This window comes from Pipistrellus kuhlii, unplaced genomic scaffold, assembly GCF_014108245.1.
Source record: "Pipistrellus kuhlii isolate mPipKuh1 unplaced genomic scaffold, mPipKuh1.p scaffold_m20_p_119, whole genome shotgun sequence".
NCBI classification, from domain to species: Eukaryota; Metazoa; Chordata; class Mammalia; order Chiroptera; family Vespertilionidae; genus Pipistrellus; species Pipistrellus kuhlii.
The window spans coordinates 287,839-315,829 of NW_023425426.1; the positions used below are offsets into that span (position 1 = coordinate 287,839).

Here is a 27,991-nt window from a genome sequence, read left to right on the forward strand (position 1 = left end):
GTCCAGTGTGCACTTGAGAAGAATGTATGTTCTGCAGTTTTGGGGGTGAAATGTTCTATAAATGCCAATTAAATCCATTATTGTTGTTTAGGGTCACTGTTTCCTTGTTCATTTTTTTTGTCTAGGAGATCTATCCAGTGATGTCAGTGGGGTCATAAAGTACCCTTCTAAGATTTTATTGCTATTGATTTTTCCCATAAAATCCTCCAGAAGTTTTTTTTTTTAAGAAAATATATTTGGGTGGTTCTATATTGGGTAGTACTGTATTGGATTGATCCTTTTAGTATTATAATATGGCCTTCATTACCAATTGTTATGGCCTTCATTTTGTAATCTATTTTGTCAGATATGATTATTGCTAGCCCAGCTTTTAATATATATATATATTTCAGAGAGGAAGGGAGAGAGAGAGAGATAGAAACATGAATAATGAGAGAGAATCATTGATCAGTTGCCTCCTGCATGCCCCACACTAAGGATTGAGCTGAAACCCTGGCATCAGCCCTGACCAGGAATTGAACTATGACATCCAGGTTCATAGGTCAATGCTAAGCCACTGAGCTACATTGGCCAGGCCCAATTTTTTTTTTTTTTATTTTCATTGCATGATAAATGTTTTTCCATCCCTTCACTTTCATTTTGTGTGACTTGTTCTGAGGTGGGTCTCTTTTAGACAGTATATATTTGGGTCATGTTTTCTTATTAATTCAGCTACCCTATATCTTTTGATTGAAGCTTTTAATACATTGAAATTTATGGTTATTAGTTATTTATTGCAATTTTTATATTTTATGCCTTGTGCTTCTCTCTATTTCTTCTTCTTACAATAGTTCCTTTAGCATTTCTTGAAGTGTTGGTGTAATGGTAGTAAACTCTTTTAGCATTTTTTTTTTTTTTTGTCTGAGAAGCTCTTTATTTCTCCTTCAATTTTGAACGAAAACCTTGCTGGATAGAGTAGTCTTTGATTCAGTCCCTTGCTTTTAATTACTTTGTATACTTCATACTACTCTCTACTGGCCTGAAGTGTTTCTATTGAGATATCAGCTGACAGTTTAATGGGAGCTCTCTAGTAGGTAATTTTCTGTCTCTCTTGCAGCCTGTAAGATTCTTTCTTTGTCTTTAATGTTTGCCATTTTAATTATGTGCCTAGGTGTAGGTCATTTTGGGTTCATTTTGATTGGAATTGTCTGTATTTCCTGAACTTGAGTGACTTTTTCCTTAATCAGGTTAAGGATATTTTCTGTCATTATTTCTTCAAACAGGGTCTCTATCTCTTCTCCTTCTAGAATCTATATGATGTTGATGTCATTATGATTCAGGTTTTCCCAAAATTCTCTTAAAATCTCCTCCTACTTTTTAATTTATTTTTTCCAATTGCTTTGAATGGTTATTTTTATGTACCTTGTCTTGTAATTTGCTGATTCGGCACTCAGCTTCTTCTAGTCTACTGTTGATTCCTCCCAGCTATGCCATTATTCATTTCCACTTGATTTTTATTCATAATTTTTAACTCTTTTATGCTAGTGTAGTTCTCATTGTGTTCCATAAAGTTAATTAAGTTGTTTATAGTTTTCACTAAGCTATTTGTGCACCCTTATAACCATTACTTTGAATCTTTATATGTTAAATTCCTTGCCTCCACTTCATTTAGTTCCCGTTTTTGCAGTTCTTCATTTTATTTTATTTGGGAATTGTTACTTTGTCTCCCCATTTTTGCTGTCCCTTTGCATTTGTTTTTATGTATTAGAAAAAAACTACTATGCCTCCATGTACTTGTGGGGTGGTCTTATACAGTAGGTGTTTTGTGGGACCCATGGTGACCAGTGATCTACTAAGCTGGGTGCTCTAGAAATGCACCTTGGTTAAATCATTTGGGTTATCCTGTTGTAATTGGGTCTTGAATGTTGTTATCCTGTTTGTGGATGGTATCTCCTCTTGGGCTGGCTGACCGGAAGGCTCAACCTGACCATGCCTTGTGAGCTGTTGTGGTGGTGCTGACAGAGCACGACAAAATACAACAAAACAAAAACATACACAGGACCCTTTACAACAATAACAAAAGAAACCACAAATGGAGAGAGAATTAGAATTCTCTAAAGATAAGAATAATAGAATAAAAGAAAAAATACGAGGAGAAAAATGGGGGAAGGAAAAAGGCATATGAAAGGGAATAGATGAAATAAAGAAGATAAGAATAAATAGGGGAAGAAAGATGGTATAAAAGAAGAGGGGAAGAAATTTTTTTTTAAAGGAAAATAGAGGAGAAAGCAGGATTAAAAGAAAAACAATAGAATAAGAAAAGGGAAAAGAAAAGTTAGGTATATGAAATAAACAATAAGGACTAAAATATTAAATCCATAAAGCAGATAGATAATTTTAAAAAGAAAAAAAGTGAAGGAAAAAGTGAAGTGTTGTTCATCTCAGCAGAGTTTCATATCTCCTGGGAGCTTCCTTTGGATTTATTCTCCTGATGACTGTGGCTGACTGTTCTGTCTACCACTTCTGGGCTCCCTCGGAGGTACTTAGGTGCTAACCACTAACAGAAACTGTCCTCCTTTAGATGTCAGCAACCTGTTTGAAGCTCCAAGCAATCCACAGTTTGTATCTGTCTCCATAGGACTTGGCTGTGCATGGGAGGGGCCAGGCTGCACTTTAAAGCCTGTTTGTTAGTAGCACAGTGCCTAGGGTTGGGTCATAAAACTTCCCAGGTTCCATGGGCTCCACCTCAACCTGCCTTCACCTGCCAACCAGCTGTCAGTCTTATTCATTCAAAAGTCTGTTTCTGAAAGGGCTGTATGTGGAATCGGGAGTATATTATAGAACTCTGAGTCTCCTGTGAGGGTGTGTGTGTGCTGTTCAGATTACAGGGCAAGTAGTGGATATGTTTCCCATCACAGAGTTTCTCCTCTGAGAGTGTCCCAGAATATTACTCTGCCCTTGGCTGGGTCTCAATCCTCATATACAGTCTAGTAGTGAGATCTAGTGGATACTGGTGTTTTGTTTTTTTTTTAAATCAATTCTCCAGGTGTTTTCTGTTCTTCCTTGATATAAGTCTTCTTTTTTAGCTTGACCTGAGTTGGTAATTATGGATGAATGTTCCCCAATTACCTTTATTTCCAGTCTGGCCATGGAAGGAGGTGCAAGAAAAGAGCCTATTTGACCACAATCTCTCTCCCTGTTGATATATCTTCTCAAAACATTTTCTGTTTCTGTTGGAATCTTCCTTTGATTACAAGTTGGTTATTACCTTAGCTAGAACCACTTATACCCAATTCAGCCAATAAAAACAATTAGATATTTGTACTGATGATGTAATAGTTTGCAGATATCGGTAAAGTTGACCAAAGAAGTTTACATGGTTCCTACTCAGACGACCTTTGGAGGTATCCTGACAAACTTACTGTTCTCTCCAGCCACTTATCTGGAATATTTCCCCTTATGATTTTGAACACTTGATTCAGTAGCTTCTCATACATGGAGTTTCTTTCTGAGCTTGCCTTTATGGTTACTTAATGAGAGATCATAATCTTTTTTGCTGTTTTTATCTTCTAAAACTTTGTATTTCTCTAGAATTTCATTCTCATCTGGGAATTTGACATTTTTCTATTTCTTCTTTTTATGATCAGACATAATGTCAAGATCATATTTTGGTTCAGTTGGTTCTTGAACATCACACTTTCAGCCTTAAGAGCCTTTATACCTTCTTCAGCTTCATCAATATCCAATATATTTTTTCTTTTAAATTAAGTTTATTGAGGTGAAATTGGTTAATATAATTATATATATTTCAAGTATACAATTATATAATATATCATCTGTGTATTGCATTGTATGTTTACCACCCAAAGTCAAATATCATTCTGTCAGTATATATTTGACACTCTTTACCCATTGCTTTCTCCAGTACCAGCCTTCCCCTCTTGTAACCACCATAGTGTTTAATGCATGTATGAATTTTTGTTTGTTTTTCTTGTTTGTTCATTTTTTATTTCAATTTTATATCCCATATATGAGTGAAATAATATGGTTCTTGAATTTTCCATATGACTTATTTTACTTAGCGTGATATTCTCAAAATCCATCCATGTTGTTGTAAATAGTAATATTTCTTCTTTTCTTATGGCTGACTAGCATTCCATTTTATATATGTACCACATCTTCTTTATCCAATCATCTATAAAGATGATTGGCTATTTCCATGTCTTAGCCTCTGTGAATAATGCTGCAATGAACATAGGGGTACATATATATTTACAAATAAATGTTATCAATATTTTTAGTAGATACTCAAAGGAGAGATTGCTGGGTCATATGGTAACTGTCTTCTTAATTTTTTGAGGAAACTTCATACTATTTTTCATAGGGGCTGTACCAGTTTACATTCTCACCAGCAGTGAATGAGTATTTATTTTTCTTTACAATTTCTTCAACACATTGTTGGCACGGACGGGAAGAGGGACAAGTCAGCTACAGGCCCTGGCAGCAGCACAGTTCCTGCTGACACCTTTCCATAACTAGGCTCTTGCATCAGCCCAAAGCAAAAGTTAAGTTCCTATGGCATCTCATCAACATTATAACAAAATTATGTTGAATGAACTGACATTATTTAAAGACCTGCTGCACCAAGAAATCCATTCTGTTTTAAATATCTGTAGAAATCTTGGTAGAAATGGCTATAAAATAGAGATGTCTCCAACTCACGTACTAATACTTAAGCTGGTGGGTCTTTCTCCTAGGATTCTGGGGCTTCTTCTCTTCACAGTCTCAATGAAGCCATAACAAATGGCACAAACATGTAAATATGTGTTCAGGTGATATTCAGCCAGAATATCGACACCTCCATGAATTAGTCAAAGTTCTATTGTCTCTGGACAAGGGAGGATCAAAATAGGATCATCCAGGAACTCTGAATAGTATTGCAAAAGGATGACTCAATGGGAGTATATTGGGTTTTAGAGCCAGCTTTTTGGAAGTTGGCGCTAAAGCTATGTGGAAAGGATGTAAAGGCTCAGGTCCCCGCATTGTGGGCTAAGACTTTCATTTACTGCAGTGCATTTTGTTGGCTGTCACAAAAGGTTGAAAGTGTCAGCATGCTATGATTATCTTCTAATTGACATCGAAAAGCATTGAAGAATAATTAAATCTCACTGAGCCAGCTTGGAACTTGCTGAACAGGAATTGAACAAAAGAGTGGAGAAGAAAGAAAACAAAGTTCACCCAATTCATTCTCTGCTATGTAAGTCCTACTGTGCAATGTCTGTTTAGCAGGTATGGAAATGGAACTTGAAATGTGGAACTTGGAGGTACACTGAAACTCCTCCAAATTAGGATCAAGCAAGTAGACAATTGTATAATAAAGCACGATTTTTTTCATCAGACCAAAAAAAAAAATAAATAAATAAAAATCTGTGCCACTGCCAAAGGTTTGTTAAATAAATACACCTTCCCTGTTGGAGAGTGAAGCAAATCTGTATGGAATGCCAAGCTCCTGACTAATGTATCACATGATAGAGCTGACAGAGGAGGAGCCGTAGTTGACTAAAGCATTTGTAATAAAAGTAACAAGTTTAGTTGGTAATATCTTAATAGTCCAGATGTTTGCTTTGAAAATTGAAGTGCACTTTACAGAATCATGTATAAGAAATGCAATAACTATTCCATTTATTGTAATTAAAATAGACCTTTTTTTAGTGAAGCTATTAAAATAGATATTTTCAGAACATTTCTGCTTAATCTTTAGTAAGAAAATATTTCTTTTGAGGCAAATACAGAATTTTGACCATTTCAAATATGAATAAAAGTGAGATTACAGTTGGATGAGAGCAAAGGGAAATTTCACTCTTTGTTTTAAATACTTCTTTTTTGTTTTAACTAGAGGCCCAGAGCATGAAATTTGTGCATGGAGGGGAGGGTTCCCTCAGCCTGGCCTGCACCCTCTCCAATCTGGGACCCTGTAGGGATCAAGTGTAAACCAGCAGTTGGATATCGCTCTCCCAATCTGGGACTGCTGGCTCCTAATTGCTCACCTGCCTGCCTGCCTGATCACCTCTAGCCACTCTGTCTGCCTGCCTGATCACCCCTAACTGCCTCTGCCTTAGCCCCAGCCACCATGGCTTTGTTCAGAAGGACAACCAGAAGATGTCCAGTCAACCCAGTCTAATTATTCAATAGCATAGTACCCTTTTATTAGTATAGATTTCTCCACTGGAAATGTAATATATATATATTTTGTTAAGCCTCATCTGAGGGAGAATATTTTTTCCATTGGCTTTAGAGAGAATGAGAAGGAGGGAGGGAAGGAGGGAAGGAGAGATATATGTAGAGAGAAACATCGATGTAGAGACATAACAATTAGTTGCCTCCCATAGCCACCTTGACTGGGGCCGGGATCAAACCTGCAACCCAGACATGGGCTCCTGACCAAGAATCATACACATGACCCTTTGGTGTGTTGGGCCAATGTTATAACCCTTATCAATACAGGCCAGGGTGGGAATGTACTATGCTTAAATTTATCTAAATGTATACATATAGATGAAGTTATAGGTACAGTGAAAGTGAAGCTGGGTCAATGAGTATAGTAGTTAGCAGTATATTATTTTATTTATTTATTTATTTGTAAAGTTATCTTCATTGTTGAAAGTATTACAGATGTCCCCCCTTTTCCCTCTTTGACCCTCTCCACCCCACACCCACCCCTCCCAGGCCGTCATTACACTATTGTCTATATCCATGGGTTATGTATACATGCATATAAATTACTTGGTTAATCTCTCCCCCTCCCACCTCACCCCCCACTGCTTTCCTTCTGAGATTCATTAGTCGGTTCCATGCTTCTTTGTCTCTGGATCTATTTTGTTCATCAGTTTATTTTGCTCTTTAGATTCCACATATGAGTGAGATAATGTCATGCTTATCTTTCTCTAACTGGCTTGTTTTGCTTAACATAATACTCTCCAGGTCCTTCCATGTTGTCCTACCTCAAATGGTAAGAGTTCTTTCTCTTTTATAGCTGCATAGTATTCCATGGTGTAAATGTACCATCGCTTTTTATTCACTCATCTACCTATGGGCACTTGGGCTGTTTCCAGATCTTAGCTATTGTACATTGCAAGCAGCATAAGATTTTAAATATGAAAGATCTTGGTTCATATTTTACATGTACTATTTTTTAATTACATGGCCTAGGGCAGGTTACCTAAACTAATTAGTAAAATGAAGATAATAATACCTACCTTAAAGTACTGCTGAGAGATTGTGATAATGTATGCAAGTGCTTTGTATAGTGCTGAACACAGAGGTATCCAATTAATGGTTAGCTACTATTTGTATTATTACTTGTATAGTGCTTTATGCTTTCCTAAGTTCTTTCAAAAGTTATTTTTAAAATATATTTCATTGATTTTTTACAGAGAGGAAGAGAGAAGGATAGAGAATTAGAAACATCAATGATAGAGAAACATTGATTAGCTGCCTCTTGCAAACCTCCTACTGGGGATGTGCCCGCAACCAAGGTACATGCCTTTGACCGGAATCAAACCCCGGACCTTTCAGTCCTCAGGCCGATGCTCTGTCCACTGAGCCAAACCGGTTTTAGCATCAAATGTTATTTTATTTATATGTCCTAATAATCCTGAAAAGGAAGTCAAAACCAAAAGGAAAATTTTCAAGAACATTGTCACTTTTTCTAATGGGATGGCCATCAATGTAGATATGCATCCACATTCAGATTTCTGTCCTTTCTGTTTCCAGTTTTGTCCACTAAAATCTTGGCCTTTATGTTCAATAGCTATCAATTTGCAATATATAATCTTGAGAATGGTGACCACTAAGCTCATGTCATTATCCAGAATATAGGAAAATATCCTTATAGTATTCAAATGTTTCTGAAGAAAGCAAAAATCAATTTGAATGAAGAGGTTTTAATCTGTGAAGAGAAAGTTTGAATTCAACCTTACTAGTATATAATTAGGTTCATTGAGAGGAAGTAGGTACAGTAAGTTCTCATTTATTTTGTCAGTAGGTTCTTGGAAACTGCAACTTTAAGTGAAAAAAACGTATAACGAAACCCATTTTTACCATAGACTAATTGGTATAAACAAGATTTAAGTTCCTGCAGCATAGTTTTGGTCACAAAGCCATCACCAGACTTCTAAAGACAGATCCCAAACACTTCTAATATTAAACATTTAAATAAATGTGAGCTATACATGCATTTAGGAAAAATGAATAAAAACAAGAGAATTATTTCCCAGCTCACTTATTCCAGTTCAGGGTGGTGGGTGGGCAGAGTATATCCTGGCAGCTGAAAGAATAAGGAGGGATCCACCCTGGACAGGACATCCTCCCATCACAGAGCTCTCACAACCACACCCACACTCAGACTGACGATTTAGACACACCAATTCATCTAGTGGGCACATCTCTGGGATGTGGGAGGAAACTGGAGTATCCAGAGAAAGAAACCCCACACAGACATGAGGAGACATGCATACTCAATACAGACTGTGCGTGGTCCAGCTAGGAATTGGTCCCCCCACCCCCCGCACCAATCAACATTATAATATAATGACATTGAACAAAATGATGCTATTTGAGGACCTGCTGTTTAAGGATCATTTAAATGGCATCCACAGCAGTGTATATTGACCCAGATCTAATAGACCATGCAAAAAAAGAAAAAGAAAAAAGCTCTGCTAATATTAAACAAAACAAACTCTAGAAGAAGCAGTAGATATCTTTCTAATTTTGCCTTTCATGGACTTAGCTTTTTATATATTTTTTTATTTTTCATTTTTTACCTTTAAGAAGACTTCTTTCTAGCATACCTTTCTTAGATATTTCTCATGTGGAAAAGGACTCAGATTAGACTGATGGCTTTCGAGGCATCACCCGAAGGGCTTGTTAAAATACAAATTGCTGGGTAACCCACCCCTCAATTTTATATTCATTTGGGAACCACTAACACATTCACAGATGACGCTGATGTTATTGATTTCAGAGCTATACTTGGAGAACACCTGACTTAAAATAAGGCAGTGTCACAGAGATTTTGTATTTATAGTTGATTAGAGAACAGAATCTAATATTTATTCACTTACAGCATGGAGACCGTGTTTCCACCTGATGTATAATGGCTTGTCAAATGGGTCTTGAAACTACTTATTAGTTCAGTGAATATTTTAATATTTGCTATCTGTCAGGCACTATGCTAGGTGCTAGGCATACACAGATTAGACAACATTCATGGACACCATATAGTTTTCATTCTAGTAAGGGGTGACAGACAACCAAAAATGTTAAGATGTACTACATAATGATAGCTTCTATGAAGAATAATAAAATCAAGTAAGGGGATAGAAAATGACAGAAACTGGGCATTATTTTATAAAAGGTGCTAAGGTAAGCATGTCAAACTCATAGACTGTGGGCCACATGCAGCACACAACAAATATTTTTGCAGCACAGCCAATATAACAGTATGTAAGAATCATTTTAAATCAAATTTTGTAACAATTCGTACAATATCCTGTTATATATAATTATTAATAATGAACTACAGACACATACTCGACAAAATGGTGGTTGAACAGATGGACCTGTTCTGAGCCTAGTTCCAGAGCAGATAGAAGGAGCACCTGAGAGTCCCTTGGGGAGTGTTACTTGGCAAGCTAAGGGATAGCAGAACTCTAAGAGAAGGTAGCAGTCTACTGGACAGGATTTCCTGACCAAGCAGCCCACACTGAGGTGGAGACCTCTCCCGAAGCTACGGGTTCAGAGGGAAAACTACTACATCTTACAAAGAAAAGAGAATCTTATTTGAGGCCTGAAAAACCCACAACAGTGGAGACCACCGAAAAGCTGTGATGCCCCAATTGGCGCAAACACATGGATTCAAGGGAGTTCTTCAATCACCCATGGAAAGGAGAAGGAGAACTACATCCTGAAAAGAGAGACCATGGGGAGACAAAGAAATAGCCCACACATGAAAGAAAAGCAGGCATCACCAGAAAATGAAGTAAACGAGTTAGAGGCAAGCAACCTATCAGAGCAAGAATTTAGAGTAGGGGTGTCGAACTCAATCAGAGAAGGGGCCAAAATCTAAAATCCAGCCTAAATCGCGGGCCGAATGGTTTACTGAACAGTCATAAACTGTCATTGTGATGGAAACGCAGCAGAGTGCAGTGATGACAGCGCGATGCGGGCCACATTGCAAGGCCTGGCGGGACGGATTTGGCCCGCTGGTCTTGTGTTTGACACATGTGATTTAGAGTAATGATCATAAGATGGCTAAAAACAATGAAATACAAATTTGACAATATAAGGAAGAACCAAGAGGAAATGAAGAAGAACCAAGAGGAAATGAAGATGACTCAAGAAGAAATGAAAAATTACATCGCTACTACGAAGAATTCAATAGAAAGCAACAAGGGTAGACTACAAGAAGCAGAGGACAGCATCTGTGAGCTAGAAGACAAGATGAAAAAAAAATACTAAATTAGAGAAGCTTCTAGAAAAAAAATTCAAAAGCAGGAGGAGATCCTATGGGCACTTTGGGACAATACAAAACAAAACAATATTAGAATAATAAGGGTTCCAGCGGAAAGAAAACCGAGGAAGACATGAAAAACATATTTCAAGAAATAATGACCAAAAACTTTCCTGAGATAGAGAAGAAAAAACCCACACAAACCCAAGATGCTCACAGAGTACAAAGCAAAATGAACCCTAGAAGACTGATGCCAAGGCACATTATAATTAAACTGGCAAATACCAATGACAAAGTAAGAATCTTAAAAGCAGCTAGAGAGAGACAGAAAGTTACACATAAAGGAACCCCCATCTGACTAGCAACTGATTTCTCAACAGAAACTCATCAGGCCAGAAGGGAGTGGGATGAAATATACAAAGTCATGCAAAGAAAGGGTCTGAATCCAAGAATACTGTACCCAGCAAGGCTATCAATCAAAATTGAAGGGGAAATCAGGAGCTTCACAGACAAAAAAAGACTGAAGGAACTTATCTCCACCAAACCAGCAATGCAAGAAATGCTAAAGGGTCTACTGTAAAAATAAAGAAATAGGACGTGAAGAAGGAACACGGGTAAAGAATAAAAATGGCATCAAATGAGTACCTATCAATAATAACCTTAAATGTAAATGGATTAAATGCTCCAATCAAAAGACATAGGGTAAAAGATTGGATAAGAAAACAAGACCCATATATCTGCTGTCTACAAGAAACCCATTTCAGAAAAAAAGACACACACAGACTGAGGGTGAAGGTATAGAAAAAGATTTTCCAGGCTAATGGAAATGAAAAAAAAAAAAAAAAGCTGGGGTAGCAATACTTATATCTGACAAATTAGATCTGAAAGTGAAGCACATAAGAGATAATAAGAGAGAAACCAAGATGGCGGCATAGGGTAGACACCTGAATGCAGCCTACCACAACAAATTTGAATTTAGAACTGGAAAACAGGGGAGGCATTGCCCTGAAGCACCGGACAGCTAGCTGAGAGGAGGCTCTGCCATCTAGGAAGGAGAGAGAAGGCACGCTGAACCTCAGGAACTGTGAAGGTACAGAGAACTGTGTGCGCGAAAAGGCGGTGGCTTTCTCCTGCTGTGTGGAGAGGGCGGGCCTGGCTGAGTTCGTTGCTGGCTTACTCCTGGCGAGTGAAGAGGGCTGACAGTTTTCTTATTCAAGAGGAAGACAGAATCACCCTATTGCTCTGATAGACGGCCCCGTTCAGGGAGAGGCCAGACTGTCAGGCAGCAGGCAGAGATCTCTCAAAGGTGTGTGAAGCCAGAGGCCATTATTGCTGGATGTGGGGAGGAGCCACTTGGGGAGGAGCCTACTGGAAAACAAAGCTTGTCTGCACCACTCCGAGTCTCCGGCCCATCCAAGCTGAGCACAGAAGCTCTCCCAGAGGCTGGCTTCCTCTAAAGATGTACTGGCTGGAATCCAAAGCTTGTCTACACTTTTACCAAAGAGGTGCACGCACCTGCAACCAATCTTCCAAAACTCACCACGAACTGGACTTTTCTAAGGCAAGACTGACAGGGAACCAAAGATTGTCTGCGCCACCCTGAGATCCCGCCCCACCCAAGCAGAATACAGAAGCCCTCCTAGCTGAGACACTGCTGATCCTCACAGCCAATTGGCTTAGAGATCAATGCTTCCCAGTGATACCAACAATAAGCAAGGCTTAACAACAAGACTGCACACACAGCCCACAAAGGGCTACACCAAGACTGTCCACTGCAGATAACTGGGAAGGCTGTGCTACTGGGCTCTACCAGAACACCTAGCACACAAAACTATTCCATTAAATCAAGGAAACAACTAAAATGCAGACAAGAGGCAGGACACAAAGGAGGAGATGGAAGAAAAGAAAAGATTGGACAATAAGTTCAAAACTATAGTTATAAGGTAATTCAAGAATATCCTAAAAAAGGCCAATAAAATAACTTAGACCTATGAAGATATGAAAAGGGAGCAACTAGAAATAATAAGGGATCAACTAGAAATGAAGAAAACATTGTCTGAAATAAACAATATTACACAGAGTCCTAAAAACAGATACGAAGATCGCGAGAATTAAGACAAAGATTTGGAACACAAAGAGCCAGAGGACACTCCCTCGCAGAAGCAAAAAGATAAGGAATTCATAAAGTTGAAGATAGTGTAAGAAACCTCTGGGACAATATCAAACGAAACAACATCAGAATTATGGGGATCCCAGAAGAAGAGAGAGAGCAAGATACTGAAAAAAATACTGGAAAAAATAGTGACAGAAAACTTCCCCCACCTGAGGAAAGAAATAGATTTACAAGTCCAGGAAGGGCTCTGAACCCCAAACAAAAGGAATCCAAAGATGACCACACTAAGACACGTCATAATTAAAATTCAAAGAGCAAAAGACAAAGAGAGAATATTAAAAGCAGCAAGAGCAAAGCAGGTAGTTACCTATAAAGGAGCACCCATACGATTGTCAGCTGATTTCTCAACAGAAACCATGCAGGCCAGAAGGGAATGCTAAGAAATAGTCAAGGTGATGAACAGCAAGAACCTACAGCCAAAAATACTCTACCTGCAAAGCTGTCACTCAAAATGGAAGGAAAGATAAAGAGCGTCATAAAAAAAAAAAAAGCTAAAGGAGTTCATCATCGCCAAACCAGAATTATATGAATTGCTGAAGGGGGTTATTTAGGAAGAGGAAGAAGATAATGATAAAAATTATGAACAACGAACACGTAACTATCAACTAGTGAATCTAAAAACCAAGGGAATTAAAAAATCTGATGAACAATATTAACTGGTGAATATGATAGAATCAGAGGTATGGAAGGGGAGTGGACTGAGGATTCTGGGGGAAAATGACCCATGTGCACCTATGGATGAGGACAATGGGGGTTGGGGAAAGGGCAGAGAGTGAGGTGGGAACCTGGTGAAGGGGAGCAATTGAGGGGAGAGAATAAAAAAAGAGACACACATTTGTAATAATCTGAACAATAAAGATTAAAAAAAAAGATAATGAAGGCCACTTCATAATACTAAAGGGAGCAATCAAACAAGAAGAAATAACTCTGGTAAACACATATGCACCCAATACAGGAGCACCAAATACATTAAAAAAATTGCTGGAGAACATTAAGGGAAAGATTAATAGCAATACAATCCCACTATCACCTTTGGAGAAATCATCTAAACAAAAAATCAGCAAAGAAACATCAATCCTAAATGACACATTAGTCCAGATGGAATCAATCGACAACTTCAGAACATTTCATCCAAAAGCCGCAGAATGTACATTCTTCTCAAGTGCACATGGGTCATTTTCAAAGATAGATCACATATTGGGACATAGGCAAAGTTTCTTCAAATTCAAGAAGATAGAAATCACATCAACCATATTCTCAGATCATAGTGGAATAAAATTATAAATCAACTACAATAAAAATAATCCAAAGAAATCAAACACATGGAGACTAAATAGCATGCTATTGAACAAGTACTGGGTTACCAGAGAAATCAATGAAGAAATTAAAAACATATTGGCAACAAATGACAATGAAAAAACAACAATCCAAAATCTATGAGACACAGCAAAAGCAGTTTTGAGAGGGAAGTACATATCTCTACAAGCCTATTGCAGAAAACAAGAAAAAATGGTAACAAATTATCTAACACTCCAACTCAAAGAGTTAGAAAAAGAGCAACAAGAAAAGCCCAGTGTTAGCAGAAGGAAGAAAATAACAAAAATCAGAGCAGAGATAAATGACATAGAGACCAAAGAAACAATACATAAGATCAACAAAACCAAGAGCTGGTTCTTTGAAAGGATAAACTAGATTGATGAACCTCTAGCCAGGCTAACCAAGAAACAAAAAGAGAGGACCCAAATAAACAAAATTAGAAATGAAATAGGTGAAATAACAACAAACCCCGCAGAAATACAAAGGAGGAATACAAAATACTACAAACAACTCTATTCCAACAAACTGGACAACCTGGAGGAAATGCACAGATTCCTAGAAAAATATAACCTTCGAAAACTAAATCAGGAAGAATTGAAAAATCTCAATAGACCAATGACTTTGGAAGAAATTGAAACAGTCATCAACAACTTCCAACACACAAAAGCTTAGGGCCAGATGGCTTCACAGGAGAGTTTTACCAAACATTCAAGGAAGAACTGAAACCTATCCTCCTCAGACTATTCCAAAATATTCAAGAGAAAGGAACACTTCCAAACTCCTTCTAGGAAGCCAGCATCACCCTGATAACCAAAATCAGATAAAGACACTACAATGAAAGAGAATTACAGGCCAATATCCCTCGTGAACATAGATGCCAAAATCCTCAACAAAATTCTAGCTAATCGGCTCCAGCGGAACATCAGAAATATCATACACCATGACCAAGTAGGATTTATTCCGGGAATGCAAGGATGGTACAATATCCGCAAATCAATAAACGTGATACTTCACATAAACAAATTGAAAGATAAAATCATATAGTCATATCAATGGATGCAGAAAAAGCATTTGATAAAATCCAACACCCTTTCCTGATAAAAACTCTCAACAAGGTAGGAGTACAACGATCATGCCTCAACATAATAAAAGCTATATATGATAAACCCACAGCCTACATCATACTCAATGGGCAAAAACTAAAACCATTGCCTCTAAGAATAGGAAAAAGACAGGGATACCCACTCTCACCACTCCTGTTTGACATAGTACTGGAAGTACTAGCCATTGCAATTAGACAAGAAGAAGAAATAAAAGGCATCCAAATTGGAAAAGAAGAAGTAAAGTTATCCTTATTTGCAGATGACATGATATTGTACATAAAAAAAACAAAGACTCCTTAAAAATCTAATTGAATTAATAAATGAATTTGGCATTGTAGCAGTATAGAAAATTAACGCCAAGGAATCTATGGCATTTCTATGCACCAACAGTGTACTTACAGAAACAGAGACTAAAAAAGCAATCCCATTTACCATTTCACCAAAAAAACTAAGATACCTAGAATAAACTTAACTAAGGAGATAAAAGACCTATATGTGGAAAACTACATGAGACTGAAAAAAGAGATATAGGAAGATATAAACAGATGGAAGAACATACCATGTTCATGGATTGGTAGAATCAACATCATCAAAATGTCCATACTTCCCAAAGCAATTTATAAGTTCAATGCACTCCCCATTAAAATACCAACAGCATACTTCACAGACCTAGAAAGAACTCTCCAAAAATTCATCTGGAATAAAATAAAAAAAAGACCCCGAATAGCCACAGCAATCCTGAGAAAGAAGAATGAAGTAGGAGGGATCTCAATAGCATATTTCTAGCTGTATTGCAAAGCCACTGTTCTCAAAACAGCCTGGTACTGGCACAAGAACAGACATATAGATCAGTGGAATAGAATAGAGAATCCAGATCTCAACCCAAACCTCTATACTCAATTAATATTTGACAAAGGAGGTATGAACATACAATGGAGTCAAGACAGTTTCTTCAATAAATGGTGTTAGGAAAATTGTACAGACATTTGCAAAAGAATGAAACTATATCACCAACTTACACCATCCACAAAAATAAACTCAAAATGGATACAGGACTTAAACATAGGACAGGAAACCTTAAAAATACTAGAGGCATCCACAGGCAGCAAAATCTCTGACATATGCCAAAAGATCTTCTTCACTGATACTGCCCCTAGGGCAATGGAACTAAAGAGAAAATAAACAAATGGGACTACATAAAAATAAAAAGCTTTTTTACAGCAAAAGAAGCCATCAACAAAACAACAAGAAACCCCACTGTATGGGAGAACATATTTGCAAATGTTACCACTGATAAAAGTTTAATCTCCAACATCAACAGACAGCTTATACCACTAAATAAAAGGAAGATAAATGATCCAATTAAAAAATGGGCAATGGACCTAAATAGAATATTTTCAAAAGAAGACAGAAGGAAGGCCAAGAGGAACATGAAAACATGCTCAAAGTCACTAATTATTCAAGAGATGCAAATCAAAGTGACAATGTGATACCATCTTACACCTGTCAGAATGACTATAATCAACAAATCAACAAACGACAAGTGTTGGCGATGTTGCAGAGAAAAACAACCTTTGTGCACTGATGGTGGGAATGTAGACTGTTGTAGCCATTGTGGAGAACAGTATGGAGTTTCCTCAAAAAACTAAAAATGGAACTCCCATTTGACCCAGTAATCCTACTCCTGGGAATATATCCTAAGAAACCAGAAATACCAATCATAATGGAAATATGCACCCCTATGTTCATAGCAGCACAATCTACGATAGCTAGGGTTTGGAAAAAGCCTAGATGCCCATCAGCATATTATTGGATCAAAAAACTGTGGTCCATCTACACAATGGAATAATATGCTGCCATAAAAAAGAAGGTATTCTTATCATTTGCAGCAACCTGGATGGAATTGGAGAACATCATGCTGAGTTAAATAAGCCAGTCAATGAAAGAGAAACACCACATGACCTCACTCATTTATGTATAATAAAGAACATTATAAACTGATGAACAAAAAGATAGATACAGAGACAGTAAAGCAACAAACTGACTGTCAAAATACTGCCGGGAGGATAGGGAGATATGGGGGAGATAAGAGATCAATGGAAGGACTGATATGCATGCATATAATCAAAACCAATGGATGAAAAACCCTAGGGAGGGCATGTATAGACTGTGGGGGGATAATGGAAAGATATATACACATATAATACCTTAATAAAAATAACGAACTACTATGACTGATTACTTTAATCCTGTTGCATTTATTTCCCTAAGGTGCCTTACATGCAGGCATACCATTTCTCTCCACTAATACTAGCAGTTAATATTTTAGCAGTTATTTGCCACATCATTACTCTTGGACTGACTTGTTTAGTGACTTGTTTAATTTCAACTGGAAATTTTTTGCTTTGGGAGAATAAAAAATATGTTTATTTGTGTTACGCTTATTAATTTGTGCAGTTATTCAGTGTATGGTAAGTTAATGTTCAAGAAAATTGTTAATTTTAATTAAAAAGTTCTAATATTTTATGTTAATGATGACTTATGCCTTATTTCAACAGTTTGTATTCAGCATGTGTCCATTGAAATATACCTATGTTTCTATGAAAATTGAAGCTTTTGTTTTTTGCAGCCCACATAAACTTAAATCTTGTTTATTTGGCCCATGTCAGCCTTTGAGTTTGACATGCTTGTGCTAAGGGAACCCTCTTTGAGGAAAGGAAATTGAGCAGAGACTTGAATGAAGTAAAGGGCTAAGCCATGAGAATGTCTTGGGTAAAGCTTTTCAGGTAGAGGGTCAGGTCTTGAAGTCTGATAGGAGTGTTTAAAAAACAGCATGATGGTCACTGTGGCTGGTGAAGCCTGAATAGTGAATGAAGGAATGAAAATAAAATATGAGGTTTGCAGGTTAACAAGGGCCAGGTCACATAGAGATATCAGAAGGACTTTGGAATTTATTGTTAACGAGATGAAACTTAAGCAATAAAAAACGACAATATTTGGAAGACAGCTTAAATTTGTTACTTGAATTTACATAGTTTGGTATTGTCTACAGATAGTCATTTATGGCATACAATTCTGAAAATTTCAAATTCACAAATTTACCATTGTTGTCTGCCCACCTCCAGGATAACTCTAGACAATTCTGAAGTTTAACTTTTATTGAAGTCCACTAATTTTTTAAGAGTGAATGAAACAGATACTATTTTCCCTAGAATGGTTGTCATCATTTTTATGGCATTTCTTTAATTTGCTCACTGTCTTTTCTGACACTTGTTTGTTTTTTCCCACTGTATAGCACACAATAAAGAGTTTACAGACCTTAGCTGGAATTTCTTCTAGCAGATTATGCCAATAGCTGTCTTGTTTTTTCCTCCAAGGAATCTGGAAAATTGTACAATAGAAAAAATGCATATTAACTCTTCAAATACAGAAAATAGAGAATTCTGATTAACTTGGAGATAGCCTGATAGTACAAATCACTTTGTGAGTGAAGACATAATTAAAATAATTTATGTTCTGATACCCATTATTAATGTAACATATATGGAGTTTAAGAATAAACTGGTGGGGTCACAAAAAGATACATTCTGTATGATTCCATGTACAGGAGATGTCTAGGGTAGTCAAATTCATAGAAACAGAAAACAGAATGGTGGTTTCCAAGAGCTGGTGAGAGAGGGAATGGAGATTTGTTTTTTTATGGGCATAGTTTTGTGTAGGATTATCCTGGCGTGAGGGGGGTGGAGGGACAATGGAAAATTTGTAATGTTGAAATTTTCAGAATTTTATGCCATAAATGACCATCTATAGACAATATCAAACCATGTAAATTAAATTGACAAATTCAATCTCTCTTCTAAATATTGTCTTTTAAAAGATAAAACTTCTAGAATTTGAAATGACAATGCAGTACCATCTCACACCTGACAGAATGGCTATCATCAACAAATCAACAAATGACAAGTGCTGGAGAGGATGCAGAGAAAAAGGAACTCTCGTGCACTGCTGGTAGGAATGCAGACTGGTGCTGCCACTGTGGAGAATAGTATGGAGTTTCCTCAAAAAACTAAAAATGGAACTTCCATTTGACCAAGTGATCCCACTTTTAGGAATATATCCTAAGAAACTAGAAACACCAATTAGAAAGGATATATGCAACCCTATGTTCATAGAAGCACAATTTACCTTAGCTAAGATTTGGAAACAGCCTAAATGTGCATCATCAGATGAATGGATTAGAAAATTGTAGTACATCTGCACAATGGAATACTACACTGCAGTGAAAAAAGAAGGAATTCTTACCATTTGCAACAGCATGGTTGGAACTGGAGAGCATTACACTAAGCAAAAGAGGCCAATCAGATAAAGATAAATATCACATGATCTCACTCATTTCCTATATAATAAAAGAGTGATATGCAAATTAGCCATCAGTCTGCCACACCCACAAGCCACACCTACCAGCCAATCAGGAGCAAGTATGCAAATTAACCAAACCAAGATGGCTGTGGCAACAGAGAGAGCAGGAGGGAGGCTTGGCTTTCCCTGGTGATGGAGGAAGTCAAGCTTCCATACAACCTGGCCGGCCCAGGCCTCCACTCAAGAGAATAAAGTTTCAATTACAAAAGATACATAAATCCCAACATAAATGGCGGAAGCCATGGAAATAGAGAGAGCAGGAGGCTAGGGTTGCCCCTGGTGATGGAGAAAGCCAAGCTTCTGCAGCCCTGGCCTGCTTTGATCTCCGCTTAAGGATACAAAGTTTCAATTATAGAAGATAAATAAATTCCAACAGAAATAGCTGTAGCTACAGAGTGAGCAGAAGATTTGGCTCCATTCCAGCCTACAAAGTTTCAATTGTAGAAGATAAATAAATTCCAGATACCAGGGCCTCTGCTGGGTTGCCTGGGGGCATGGCCAGCCTGAAAACCACCACAGGCCCCCCCACCCAGGCTGCCCATGCCCCAAGGGAATCCCCACCCTGATCAGGGACACCCTTCAAGGCAAACCAGCTGGCCCCACCCATGCACCAGGACTCTATTCTATCTAATAAAAGAGTAACATGCAGATTGACCATCACTCCAACACATAAGATGGCTGCCCCTATGTGGTCAAAGATCCTGCCTCCATGTGGACACAAGATGGTCACCACAAGATGGCCAGCAGGGTAGGGCAGTGGGAGGGACCAGGCCTTTAAGGGAAGGCAGTTGTGGGTGATCAGGCCAGCAGGGGAGGGAAGTTGGGAGGGACCAGGTGTGCAACGGAGGGCAGTTGGGGGTGATCAAGCCTTCAGGGGAGGGCAGTTAGGGGTGACCAGGTCGGCAGAGGAGGGCAGTTGGGGGCAAACAGGCTGGCAAGGGAGCAGTTAGGCATCATTCAGGCTGTTAGGGGAGTGGTTAGGGGGTGATCAGACTGGCAGGCAGAAGCTGTTAAGGGCAATCAGGAAGGCATGCAGGCGAGCAGTAGGATCTGGCCTAAACAGTCAGTTGGTCATCCCTCAAGGGGTCCCAGATTGGAGAGAGTGCATGCTGGGCTGAGGGACACCCTCCCCCCTTGCACGAATTCTGTGCACTGGGCCTCTTGTATGGAATATAATGAACAATATAAAGTGATGAATAAAAACAGATCCAGAGACAGAGAAGTATTGATCAGACCATCAAACCTCAGAGGGAAGGCAGGGGAGGGTGGCGGTAAGGGGGAGAGATCAACTAAAGGACTTATATGCATGCATATAAGCCTAACCAATGGACACAGGCACCAGAGAGGGGCAATGAGGGAATAAGGACATAAATAAAATACCTTAATAAATAAAGAAAATACTGTTTTAAGGAGAAAAAAAAAAGAAAACCATACTTCTGGAATTTGGTTCGACAACAATGTGAATATAGTTAACACTACTGAACTGTACACTTAGAACTGGTTAAGATGGTAAATTCTATGTTATGTGTATTTTACCACATTTAAAAGTAGTAAAATAAACTGGTTGAATCTATTAATAGCAATAGTAAAAATGCATAGTAATATAACACTGCTATAGAACAGTAAATCAAAATTAGAGTATGGATAAGTTCATATTACCTATATTATGGACTTTCATCTAGATCAATCCAGTAGACAGTTACTGTCTTTTATGTGTATGACAGAAGGCAAGGTGCCATAGATACAAACCAGAACGAGATAATGATTTTTGCTCAGTTAAAGCCTAATTGATAGTAACAAACTCATGAATAACAACAAAATACAATGTTATTATATGACTAGAGAATTTTTAGAAGATGGTAAGTTAGGGAAGGTATAAAGGAAGGTAACTCCTACATTTCATCTTGAAAGTAGAGTTTTCATGTTGGACTAGGGAATGACATTCAAGTCATGGGGAATAGGCTGTGATATTAGAGATTGTGCAATTTTAAGTGAACTCTAATGCAGAAACAGTAATGACAGAAAGAGATATTCTGAGAAAGATTTATGAGGTAGAGATCACAGGCCCTGGTAATTAATTAGTTGAGGTAAAGGCAGGAAGGAACAATAAATTGAGGATGGCTTCCAGGTTTTTTCTTGGGCTTCTGGATAGGAGTATTACATACATACATAGAGATGTAGAGATAGATATATAGAATATATATCTTTGATCTAAGTCTGTGTTAAGGCAGTCTAGACACTTCGCTATAAGGATTAATTTGAGGGAAGTCAGAATTTCTGTTAAAATGATCATTCAATCTTCTTGACCTGAAATACCCAATATAGTCACTAACTATAGTTTTTGTGGTTTACTATATGCTAATTAATATAAAGAACTTATCTCAGTGCCTGAAAGACAATAGTGCTAAAAATGTTTACATTTGCTCATATTAACACTGCATGTGTAGGCTTTGTCTCATGTACTAGGATTCCTTAGCTTTTCACTCAGTCTTATTTTTGTGTTTGGCCTAAACAGACCCACTTGCATATACAATGCACAATTAAAATCTATTTTATTCTTTTTAAAAATATATGTTTTTAATGATTTCATAGAGGAAGGAGAGAGAGAGATAGAATCATCAAAGATGAGAGAGAATCATTGATCAGCTGAGTCCTGCACACCCCATACTGGGGATTAAAGCCCGAAAACCAGGCATGTGCCCTGATCAGAATTGAACTGTGACCTCCTGCAGGAAGCCACAACTTGCAGATACTGTCATGAGAGTTCACCAAGGAACGTGGAAGGCCAATGGACCTTGGGCATTAACAGGGCTGACACTAAGCACCTTGTCTGTTGAGATAGTGGTGGCTCAAGGCAAATTCCCTAATATGATAATCCTTTTACTGTTTACAAACTTTACCTTTGATATGCCTGTATGCATTGCTAAAAGGCCAATGTGTATTCAGGTAAATAAAAAGCAGACCAGACCAGATGTCAGTCAGAGTGCTCTTCAAGAAAGAAATACCACTTGGCTCCCACCCCTTAATAATTAATATTTGTTGTCTAATGTCTTCATTTGTGCTTTGGTCCCACCTTCAGATCCTGAACTCAGCTGTGCAGCAACCTCCTGGTTTATAGGTCAATGCTTAACCACCAAGCTATGCTTATCAGGCCTATTTTATTCTTTTTAATGAGTTCCACCATTAAGTGAATAAAAACAAAAATAAAAGGAAGATTATTTTTGTATTAACTCAGGTCTGAACTTGGATCAACCTATGAACTTCCACAATGACTCTGAGAATATTTAATAGTCTATAACTGGGGCGTGGACTATGCCTCGGTTCCTCTCAGGATCAGGCAGTTTTTTTCACTAAGTTTCTTGAGTGCCTGGGGTGGGCAAGAACATGGATTGCTTTTAAAATATAATGCTGAACAAAAGGAGCCATATACCCAAGAGTACATAATGTATGCTTTTATTTATATGTAGTTCAATAACTGTCAAACCTAATCTATGATGATACTGTTTAGAAAAGTAGTTTCTTTTGGGAAAGAGTATGATTGGTAGTGAACATAGCGACATTTTCCGAGTTTCTTAAAATGTTCTACATCTTGATCTGTGGGATGGTTACATAGGTGTACACATCTGTAAAATTAATTCATCTGTATACTTAAGATTTGCGCACTCTTCTGTGGTTATTCAATTTAAAAAGGGACTCTGAGCACACTTCATTGAGTGGCAGCATCACTGAAATAATACATGAAGTTCTACTTTAAAGAAACAATAGTAATCCAATAAATAAAAACAAGTATATTTCTGGTGCTAATATCAGAATATGTTGATTTAGGAACTTACCTTGGCCTTTGGCCTTTGTGAAATAGTGAATAGTCACTGTTAATTTGTTTAATGATCAATACTAAAGAAGCCACTAAACATTTTAAAACAGTTCCAACCCATTGGTTGTCTTTATTTTACTAATAATTAAAAAGTAAAACACTGCATTTTACTCCCTTTAAGGTTAAAAGGTGACCATCTGATTTCTATTTAATGCTGCATTTGTATTTGGTTATGGTTCAAAAATGTTCCTTTAATCATGACATGGAGAATTGTTTTTGGATGCCAGATATCATATGCAGTTCAAGATTCTTTGTAAATTGTGAAATTAATTTTTCTTGTATACCAATCTTTCCTCAGCTATTTCATGGACTTGGCTTTTCACCCATAATCCACTAAGTAAAGGGTGAGCATTAGTCATTGTAAAGAACTTTCAACTTTCAAATCCCAATTTTCTAATCAATAAACATGGAGAAAATTAGTAGACATAATGTTGCAACACATGCAACACTCGAAAAGCAAATGTTAAAAGAAAAAAATGTTAAGATATAACATGCGATTTCAGGTCTATATGATTTCCTTGCAGAAATACTTATTAGAGCTGAAATCTGAATGATGAGCAAGAATTTGGCTTAGTGACAGGTGGACAAAAGCATCTCAAACAGATGAGAACAATATATGCAAACAATATATGCAAAAGCCCTTGTATATGGTGGGTGTACACAATTAGTGAGCTTCACCTTCTTCTGTTCAACTTTAGGTGAAAAGATATTTCTTCCCCTATAAAAAAATGAATCTTCTTGTATTCATTTTTATACCTTTGCTTTTGAACCTCAATCTACCAACTGTCTCTTTATTTTTCATATCCTAACTACTCTCCTCATTAAATATTTCCCTTCAAGATATAATATTCAAATCTCTATGACCTCCAAAAAGCAAAATGGTAAACAAACACTTCTCTGAATTCTACATCCCTCTACACTACCTCTTATCTTTAGTTATTTTTATTAGCAAAACTTCTAGAATAACAATATTCTTCATCTACAATCTCTGCTTCCTCAATTCGCATTTATTTTTTAACCCTACTAAATAAGGAATCCTGCACAACCACTTCACTATCAGGATTGTGGCAAAGTCAACAATGACTGTTGATATCATTGGACACTCTTGACTACCTCTCTCTTTTTTTGAGTGCCATGATACTGCTCTTTCTTTGTGTCTTACTTTTACCTCAGGCTACTTTAGAGTCTCTTTATTTTTGTATATCCCTTAAGTACTAAAATTTCATCTTAGGCCCAGGTTCTTCTTATTCTATACAATATAACTGGGTGAGCTCTTCCACCCTGCTTCATGGTCCTTGAGCAAATCCTTTTTGTTGTTGTTTTTTTGTTAAGCCTTGGTTAAAATTTACACATTGTGACATTTTCTTTGACTTCCTTAACCATTGTTAGGGCTTACTTTTCTAAGCTTCACTGCCTTTTCTGCATCTATCTTTCTGTCTCTCCATATCTCCCTCTGTCTCTATATATCTATATATACAAAATATAAATCTATCTAACTATCATCTATCTATCTATCTATCTATCTATCTATCTATCTATCATCTATCTATCTATTATCTATCATCTATCTATCATCTACCTATCTATCTATCATCTATCTATCTATCTATAATCTATACTCATGAAAGCAAGTCTCATCTTATTATGTTTATCTGGTTCCTAGTCTGTATCTCCAACTAGATTAGCAATTCTTTGAAAGCAGCGGCCATCTTTTTATTTTTTCATTTTTATTTTTTTAATAAATCTTTATTGTTCATATTATTAGAAATGTTCCTCATTTTTTTCCCTCCATTGCTCCCCTCCACCAGGTTCCCATCCCACCCTCTGCCCTTTCCCCATCCCCCATTGTCTTCATCCATAGGTTCACAGTTTATGTTCAGTCTCTTCCCACACCCCCACTCCCATTTTCCTCGAGAATCATCAGTTCACTCCCCTTCCATACCTCTGATTCTATTATATTCAACAGTTAATATTGTTCGTCAGGTTTTTTAATTCCCTTGGTTTTTAGATTCACTTGTTGATAGTTATGTATTTGTTGTTCATAATTTTTATCTTTATTTTCTTCCTCTTCCTAAAGAACCAACTTCAGCAATTCATATTATTCTGGTTTGGCAGTGATGAATTCCTTTAGCTTTAAAAAAAATTATTTGTGAAACTCTTTATCTGGCCTTCGATTATGAGTGATAGCTTGGCTGGGTAGAGTAATTTTGGCTGTAGGTCCTTGTTATTCATCACCTTGCATATTTCTTGCCATTCCCTTCTGGCCTGCATGGTTTCTGTTGAGAAATCATCTGACAATCGTATGGGGGCTCCTTTATAGGTAACTACCTGCTTTTCTCTTGCTGCTTTTAATATTCTCTCTTTGTCTTTTGCTCTTGGAATTTTAATTATGATGTGTCTTGGTGTGGTCTTCTTTGGAATCCTTTTGTTTGGGGTTCTGTGCATTTCCTGGACTTGTAAGTCTATTTCTTTCACCAGGTGGGGGAAGTTTTCTGTCACTATTTCTTTCAGTATGTTTTCAATATCTTGCTCTCTCTCATCTTTTGGGACCCCCATAATTCTGATGTTGGTTCGCTTGAAGTTGTCCCAGAGGTTTCTTACACTATCTTCAACTTTCTGGATTCTCTTCTCTTCTTGCTTCTGTGGAGGAGTGTCTTCTGGCTCTTTGTGTTCTAAAACTTTGACTTGATTCTTGCAATCTTCCAGTCTGTTTTTAGGACTCTGTATAATATTTTTTTTTTATTTCAGACAATATATTCTTTATTTCTAGTTGATCCCTTTTCATATTCTCAAGAGTCTCATTAAATTTATTGGCCTTTTCTAGGAAATTCTTGAAAAACCTTATAACCATGGTTTTGAACTCTATATCCAGTCAGTTGTTGTCCTTCATTTCTTTTGTTTGTGATCTGTTTCCTTGTCTGGGCATTTTCACAGCTTCCCTGAGTTGGTAGGGTAGCTTTGTGTGTTAAGGTGTCCTACATGGTTCAGTGGGTCAGCCTCCCAGTTATCTGAGGTGGACACTCTTGGTGCACCCTTTTGTGGACTGTGTGTACAGTCTTCTGTAGTTAAGTCCTGATTGTTGTTGGTATCACTGAGAGAAACTGACCTCCAGTCCAATTAGGTGTAAGGATCCGCTGTGTCTATGCCTGGAGACAGCCTTATTCAACTAGACTTGTAAAATTGCAAAAGCCTCTGTGCTCAGCTTGGATGGGGCAGAGTTTTACAGCCTTGGATTTCTGTCAGCACTGCCCTATGAGGTTCCTGAGTCTCAGTGTTCCTCAGTGTTCTTCAGTACTCACTGCTAGCACCTCTGAGAGAAAGGTGCCTTTAAGTTTTCCCCGCTACCGGACAGTCTAGTCTCTCCCCCAATAAGCCTAGAACTGGGGTTCAGTGCAGTTGGAAGTGGGGTTAAGAGCAGTCCGGAGCTTATGTCTCCTTCCCACTAGGGCAATCCAGAGGCACAGTCAACAATACGTCATCTGCCCACAATGTGTGCTTCTGTGACTCTGCCTTTTGCCGTTCCCCTTAGTTTCTGCCTTACAGCCCAGATACCCTCTGTATGAGCCTGGGACCCCAGGGTCTCACACAGAACTGGGATTCAGTGCAGTCTGGAGCTTGTATCTCCTTCCCACTAGGGAACACCAGCCAGGTACTCAGGCTCCCTCTCCTCTTCGGCTCTGTCTTCGCCCCACACATGCCCAGTGTCTCCGTACCTTAGGCTTTTACAGCTCCTCTTATTTTCCTTCTGTTTTTCTCTTTCCTTCTAGTTGTAGAATTTCCATTCAGTCAACTTTACTGTAGTTCTGGATAATGTCCACTTTATATTTTAGTTGTATTTTTTGATATTGTTGTGTGAGGCTGCAGTTAGGTGTTTACCTATGCCACCATCTTCGTTTCTTCCATTGATTTTTAACACGGTCATCTTTTTATACCTAGCTTTTAGCCCAGTGCATGGCAGAGAGTAGATAATAAATAAATATTTATAGATGTCTGTATGTATGAGTTTGGATAAGCCCTTTTGTCTTTACAGCCTTGTAGAGAATGATAGGAGAAAGCTGTGGCTACTTGAAGATTGCACAGCTAAGTGCCTGAGCCAAGCATACTCTTGGTTTCCATGAACCACAATGTGATGCACATTTGTGTGATGTTTACTCTCTGCAAACTGCTCTCATATCTGTTATCTCATATAATTATCATAACAATTTTGTGTACTAAGATATGTTGCTAATATATATACATATATATGATTTTGTTGTGATATATATAAATAAATTGAAGTTCAGAAAAGCTGTGATTAATGTTTACACAGGTAGTAAGTGGCAGAGTCAAATCTTGAAATAAGTTTCCATGGGTGCAACTTCAGTGTACTGTCCATAGCCAGAGAACCACTTAGCTTTAAGGTAATGTGGATCCATGGGATAAACAAGGTCTTTCAAGTCAGATAGACCTAGTTTCATATTGCCACAGACTAGCTGCCTGATTTTAAATAATTTTTTTTTGTTAATCTTCACCTGAGGATATTTTCCCATTGATTTTTAGAGAGAGTGGAAGAGCAAAGGAAAGACAGAAACATTGATGTTAGAGAAACATATTGATTGGTTGTCTCTTGCATGAGC

The 27,991-nt window shown here is 37.6% G+C and overlaps 1 pseudogene; it reads right to left on the reverse strand.

Annotated features, from left to right (window-relative positions):
* Positions 1-1,157: 1,157 nt before the first annotated feature.
* LOC118716071 overlaps positions 1,158-27,991 on the reverse strand; it is a 159,951-nt pseudogene continuing 133,117 nt past the window's right edge.